This window comes from Sinocyclocheilus grahami, unplaced genomic scaffold (genome assembly GCF_001515645.1).
Source record: "Sinocyclocheilus grahami isolate Dianchi unplaced genomic scaffold, SAMN03320097.WGS_v1.1 scaffold591.1, whole genome shotgun sequence".
In the NCBI taxonomy this organism is placed as follows: domain Eukaryota; kingdom Metazoa; phylum Chordata; class Actinopteri; order Cypriniformes; family Cyprinidae; genus Sinocyclocheilus; species Sinocyclocheilus grahami.
Window position 1 is genome coordinate 395,622 of NW_015505770.1, and position 7,431 is coordinate 403,052.

Genomic DNA, 7,431 nt, shown 5'->3' on the forward strand with positions numbered 1-7,431 from the left:
CGATGTAGGGTTCCTCCATGGTTAAGTCATTTGAGGGGCTCTGTGCCTTGATGGTCACCTGTGCAGGTGATTCTGTTGTGGGCTGCGTTGAGACAGCGTAGACTGCAAGGTGAGTGTCGTCTGTGATTTCTGATCGGCAGACGCTTTCTCTGGACACTGGCAGAATAGAAGTGATGGCAATGGTTTCATAGGGTCTTGTGAACATTACGGTGTCATCATATTCATCTGACATTAGTTGGACGGGTATGGGGCCTATGAAGGGTACCGTTAGATCAAAGTCGTGGAACGCCTGGTTGATGAGCCATCCCAGGTGACTGGCTTTGGGAATGATGTCTTTGGCTGTACAGTTGTTGAGCAACACATACACAGCACAAGATGACACTTCAATGAGAGGTGTGGCTTCCAAGGTCAGTCCTAGTCTTAAGCAGGTCCTGGACGGGTGGAAGAAGCCTAGCTTACTGTCGAGAGAGTGGCCAGGTCGCATGTTGAGGCGGACACTGACACTCTTGCTGTAGGCAGGTATTGTAAATTCTTGCTCATTGATCATGGCGCAAGCATCTGGCATTGTTTGACCAGCTCGAAGGTTCTTGAGGTTGACTGCAGTGGTCAGTTGGTGCGACAGGGGAGCCCATATGACGTCGTTCACGAAGTCCACACAGGCATTGAGCCAGACCATGATGTCTGCTCCAATGTAGATGTCATAAGGTAGGTTGGGGACAACGAGGAAGTAGTGACTGTTGTTCCATCGTATGTCCACAGCGCAGATGATTTTGGAGGTAGCCATGGTTGTCGACCAGGGCCTGAGAGGGAAGCGGCTGTGTTTTTAGATGTGTTGGAGGTTCTGCTGTCTTTGCTTCAACGCTCTGAATAGTTTCAGGCTGATAGCCGAGTTCTCCACCCACAGGGCTAGTGCTGCGTCAGACATTGATATATCGTGGACATTTATGGCAATCATGATTCAAAGTGGGCCTGAGTCTGAGTCAGGCGCCTGCAATGAGCAGAGGAAAGTGTTTTTGCTGCTTGGAGTTGAGCTTGGCCCTGGCCCAGGCTTTGACATTGCATCATCGGTCAGTGAATGGGCGGCGGTGTTTGTGGCTTGACACTGCGTCTCTTGGGAGTCTACTGACTGGAAGAGCAGAGGCTCGCGGACTTGCGTCCATATCTTTAGCTGCTTGAAGTCAATTAAGGGTTCAAAGCGATTTAAGCAGGTATTTTCCAATGAGGAGTGGATACATGTTGAGTGGGGAGACGTATACTGGGTGAACGAGGTCCATCAGTTCCACAGTTAGATGAATTGGGGCCATATGTTTTAGCTGTAGGCCCGTGTGGGAATATGCTTGAAGGTTCAGCTTGCACCTTTGAAGTTTGAGGGTGCTATTAGACCTCTTTGTTCTTTCTTGGACTTCTTCGAGGAGTTCAGTTGACATTAGGGTGACGTTGGCTCCTGTGTCCAGGAGGGCTTCGACTTTGATGTGGTGTTCGATGATGATGATGATGGAGAGGTAAAACTTTCTTGTTATACCTTTCTCAATTAGGTTGCCCAGGAGTTGAGGGACTGGAGTTTGGGACGAGACAGGTAGGATGTCAGGACTGATCTGGTGTTCTTTGGAGTGGCAGACGACCAAGACAGCATTTTCAGGAACTTGAGTGGTTTCGTCAGCAGGTGTTTGTTGGACGCTGCTGTGATCTGACACATCAGGTGTTGGGTCAGTTTCTGACTGTTTTGCGGGTTGTTCAGGTAGGATTTCTTGTCTGTCTGAAGTTATGGAGGTTACGGTTCTCTGAGAGTGAGGTGAGGAAGTGCTGTTCTCTGTGGTCTGTTGGGTCAGGTGGTCGCTGCCTTCCTGTTCCGCTGGTATTCAGGCTGAATCTGGTTTGTCTTTTCCCACTTCCGATCCTCCTCCTCGCGTTGGAAGAACTCTTTCATCATCATTTTCATCAGTTCTTGTGAGTCGAAATACGGTGATGTCTTTTGTTCTTGTGTGGATTCAGTTTGAGCTCGGTAAGCTTGGAATATTTGTGAGTTCTTTCGTCGATTCCTTGGACTGGTTGCTCCAGGGTGTGTTTGTAGTTTTTCCCTTGGAGGTTCCGTTGGATTCCCACAAGCCTTTTCCTCTTGAGTTTCCAAATTAGTTTGGGTGATTCCATGATCTGTCCCATTGATTCTCATGAGGTCTGGATTGGTCCCAAGATTTTTTCCCAGTGACGTGCAGGTGAGTGTTGTCGTCCACGCGGTCCATCCCGGTAGTTGGTCCTCTGTTTAGGTCGGGTACCAGCGTGGGAGTCCTGTTCTCTGTTGGACGAGGTGGTGTTCCACTCTTTGTGTGGCGACTTGGCAAGGTCTTGATGTTGGGCGCCCTCTAGAGCCAGCTCCTGACTTTGATTGTTGAAGTCAAGAACTTCTGTGGATTTGGTGCCCTTTTCTGAGGCCATCTTTTGTTTTCCGTAGGCTTTATGCGCCAAATCTCGCAACTGTTGAGCACTCATTGTTTGCGGACATGCAAGGAAGCCAAGATGGTGGCTTACCCCAGGATGAAGGTTTCTCAGGAAGAGAGTTTTGAAGTTCAGATAGTCTTCCCTGTCCGGTTTGTTGCGAGTTCCGAAGTATGCTCATCTGAGTCGGCTGTAGTAGGCTTGAGGAGATTCATGACGACCTTGTTTCGTCTCCAGGGCAGCCACTAGTCCTTGTTCTGATTCCGGGTTCTTTAATGAGGGCTTCTCGGAGCAGGTGGTAATCAATTTTTGTGTGAGCAGGCTGCAGGTCCAGGAAGCTGTGCACTTCAGGGCTGGATGTTGTTCGGAGCAAATAGAGTCTATCTTTGTCAATGACATTGGGTCTCATTTCCAGATGGAAATCGATGTCTTGCAGATAAGCTTGGACATCCTGGCTACCTGGCACACTTGGGGTGAATTTGCCAATGTTCATGGCGAGCTTGTCGAGGTCTTTGAGGTCCAAGACATGCGATGATCTGTGGCTGGTTGGAGCAAGTTCTTTTAGTTTTGTCGTGAGGTAAAGTTCTTCAGAGGGAGCCGGTGAATGTTTCAGCACTGCCCCCTCCCCCTTTTGATCACGTTTCAATCCAGGAACAGGGGACCCAGTCCTGCTTGGCAAGGGTGAGACTGGTGCCAGGCTCAGGGCGCAGCTCGTAGGCATGTCTGAGTTCCTCTCTGATGCTGTCGGACTTCTCTTTGATGTAGTCCAACTGTCGTGTTAGGCAGCTGATCTCATTTCTTGACTCATCCAGTTGAGTTTCAAGGGCTTTAATTCAGCTGTTCTTGTCTCTGAAGTCGGCCTTTGCCTTTTCCAGGAGCTGTTCTGCATATTGTAGCTTGTTGGAGAGATCAGTGTAGTTAGCCTTGCCTTGTTCCATCTCTTGAGTAGTAGATGCTAGGGTCTCTTTTAGCCTAGTGATCTCCTCCTCGGCGCCTTGTTCCACTTCATCAGGCCCTTCCCGTCATTCCTGAGCCTCCAGTTCTAGCTGCTCGATGCGTCGTTGTGCGCGTGTTAGGTCCTACTGGAGATGGGCCTGAGCCTGTCGCTCAGCTCGAGGGTGGCGATGAATGTGTGGCTTAAGGGAGCCAGTGAACTTGGCTAGTTCTTTGTGAATGTAGCTCTGAATTGGGTCTTGTCTCATGAGGCTTATGTGTGTCATCCAGCTGGTCCTGTGTCTGATGCTTCAGTGTTTCAGCAGCCTTAGGTAGGAGGCTGTCTGTTGCAACACTTAGCCATGCCTCGAGGTCCTCCCAGTGGCCAACAGAGTCCGTTGTGCGAGACATGTTTTGGCGCGGTGAGGGAGATCTAGAACCTAGACTGACACAGACCTTGAAGAAGAGAAACCGAGGTATAAATAAAAAATAAAAAGTACCCGACCTTTTATATAATATAAAAAGTTAATTTTCCTAGCAACATTTGCATAATGTGTTTTTTATTCACTATTAGGTTGTGTAGTTCAACAACAACAAAAAAGTATCCTAATACGCTGAACAAAATTATAAACGCAACACTTTTGTTTTTGCCCCCATTTTTCATGAGCTGAACTCAAAGATCTAAGACTTTTTCTATGTACACAAAAGGCCTATTTCTCTCAAATATTGTTCACAAAAAATGCCTTTGGAGACGGCTTATGTTAGAGAAATGAACATTCAATTCACGGGCAACAGCTATGGTGGACACTCCTGCAGTCAGCATGCCAATAGCAGGCTCCCTCAAAATATCTGTTGCATTGTGCTGTGTGATAAAACTGCACATTTTAGAGTGGCCTTTTATTGTGGCCAGCCTAAGGCACACCTTTGCAATAATCATGCTGTCTAATCAGCATCCTGATATGCCACACCTGTGAGGTGGATGGATTATCTCGGCAAAGGAGAAGTGCTCACTAACACAGATTTAGACCAATTTGTGAACAATATTTGAGAGAAATAGGCCTTTTGTGTACATAGAAAAATTCTTAGATCTTTGAGTTCAGCTCATGAAAAATGGGGGCAAAAACAAAAGTGTTGCGTTTATAATTTTGTTCAGTGTAGTTAATAATTTTAATATTTTATAAACTGTGGCTCTTTTCCTTTTCCTGTATTTGAAATAGGCAATATGTTCTACTGAGATGTTTTAACATTGTTTTAAATGGGGAATATATATAAAACGTGTGTGTGTATGTGTACACCCTCAGAACGTCAGCTTGTGTTCTTATGTGTAAAATGTTAGGAATAATGATAGTCTGTCATAATTCTTTTTCATTAAAGAGTAAAAGGTGCATTTCTGAACAACTTGCTTTTACATGTCTTTCCTTTCCATGCACAACAGCTAGAGTTATTTCTCTAAATATGTTGCAAAGTGTGTAAATATCCAGGTAGTCCAGCTCCTCCAGGATGGCACATCCACATGTGAATTGGCAGGTCTGCACTGGTGCCCTATTCTCTTCATAGATGTTTAAAAGTGTACATTTGACAGATATGAAAACATTTTGGAGATGCCATGGGCAACATTAAGCTGCCTGCAACATCATCCAGAATTACTGTTTTGGCAGTGGGTCAGTGATGGTCTGGGGAGGGATATCCATGGAGGGTCGCACAGACCTCCACAATCTAGCCAACGGTACCCTTACTGCTATAACGCACCGGGATGAAATGCTATTGACTGGGCCTCAAGTTCCCCAGACCTGAGTCCAATTAAGAACCTCTGGGATGTTATGTATCAGAGCATCCAAAGCCCCCAAGTATAGCACCACAGACTGTCCAAGAGCTCAATGATGCCCTTATCCAGGTCAGGCAGTGATCCCACAGGACACTATCCACCATCTCATCAGGAGCATGCCTAGACATTTTCAGCACCACGTGGGGGACATACACACTCCTGACTTACATTAGGAAATGTGTACAGCCTGTATTTTCAAAGTATGTCATCATGGCCTTCAAATAACAATTATTTTGTTGTTTTTTAAATCAGTTATTTTCACCACAGCCAAAATCACCTTTTGTGAATTATTCCACAGTAAATGCAAAATATTGAGATATATAAAATATCAACCAAATTTTAAAGAAAAAAAATTGATATTACCCAACCATAATAGCTGGTAGACAACATAAAATAAGCTTATAGTAATCACAAAATTCAAAGGTACACTGTAGAACCCTGTAGTGAATAGTATAGTGAACCCTCAGCTTTTCACACTTGAAATAGTTAACTCTGGTATGAGGATTCCTGTCTTGTGTTCCCTTGTTTTGTGTTTTAGACCCTTATTTTGAAGTATAGTTTTGTTCCCTTTGTTTCTGTGTTCACTTCCTGTGTTTAGTTCATGTTTCCATTGTTGCATTGCTAACCTTGTCTGTTTCCACAGATACCTATCACTCTCACCTTTCCCTAGTAAGCCCTTGCCATCTTGGGTATTTATACCCCAATAATTCCTATTCATAATTTTCAGTCACGTGCCTCGAAGACCTGTAGGGCAAAACATCCATGGAACTGCAGTGCAAGCCTGTCAATTTTCCATCTGTTTCGTACTGTATCGCGTACCTTGTCAGTGTCGTGCGTTTGCTTGGCCATTTGTTGTGATAAACAGGAAAGTGTGTTCAAGCACCAGCAAAACACAGTGTAAAGATATACTCTTTGAGAGAAGCAGTCAATCAGCAGAAGTTAAAAGCAGCCCGTAAGTGTATTTATTTCTTGTCTCAGGCCATGTCCAAATGTACACAGGTATTTTTATAAACTGAGTTTATCCTTTTTCCGTTTAAAAAAAAATCTCTGTCCACATAAAAACGCAAACGCATGCTATGAAGTGCTGTCAAGAGCATGCAAAGCCTACAGGTGGTGATATAATCTCAACCGTAAAGCCATGTTGGCCAATCAGAAGCCTGAAAAAGCTTCCAGTAGGCGGAGATAACAGTGCAGGCTCCGACGTCACAAGCCAAAAACTCCGGTTTCGCTGTCCACATTATAACACTGCAACTTTTTGAAAATCTTCACCCTGGCAGGCGTTTTCAAAAATGTTCGGCTTCAATGAACTGGTGCTGCATTTGCGTGTGGATGAACGGCCAAACTGTGTAGAAAAAGCTGCGGTTTTAAAAATAACCGCGTTCGTGTAGACAGGGCCACAGTGTTAAGGGCAGTTGTCGTTGCTAGGAAACGCTTGTTTTGTTTACTGTGTGGAGACATGCTGACATTGCGTTTGGTCTCGTACTGTATCGCGTAACTTGTCAGTGTGCTTGCTTGGCCATTTGTTGTGATAAACAGGAAAGTGTGTCCAGCTGAATTCAGAATCAGAATCAGAATGAGCTTTATTGCCAGGTATGTTTACACATACAAGGAATTTGTTTTCGTGACAGAAGCTTCCACAGTGTAACAGAATGACAGTGACAGAACAAAAAAACACAGATAATAAAAAATAAAACAAGTAAATAAGGAATAGAAATATATAAATTGACAGTTGTATGTGTAGGTATATTACAATAGACAGTTTTTGTATGTACAGGTACTGAATATTATGTGCAAATTTGAGGTGTAGACTAAGTATGTGTGTTAGATAAATAAGTGTATGAGTGAATAAATAGTGTGTGTTCCACAGTTATTGTTAAGTGTTCATGAGATGCATGGCCTGAGGGAAGAAACTGTTCCCGTGTCTGGTCATTCTGGTCCTCAATGCTCTGTAGCGTCGACCAGATGGCAACAGTTCATAGAGGGAGTGTGCTGGATGTGAGGGGTCCAGAGTGATTCTGCCAGCCCTTTTGCTCACTCTGGATAAGTACAGTTCTTGGAGAGAAGGGAGGGTTGTACCAATGATTCGCTCAGCAGTCCGGACTACCCTCTGAAGTCTTCTGAGGTCAGATTTGGTAGCTGAGCTGAACCAGACAGTTATTGAAGTGCAGAGGATGGATTCAATGATGGCGGAGTAGAACTGTTTCAGCAGCTCCAGTGGCAGGTTGAACTTCCTCAGCTGG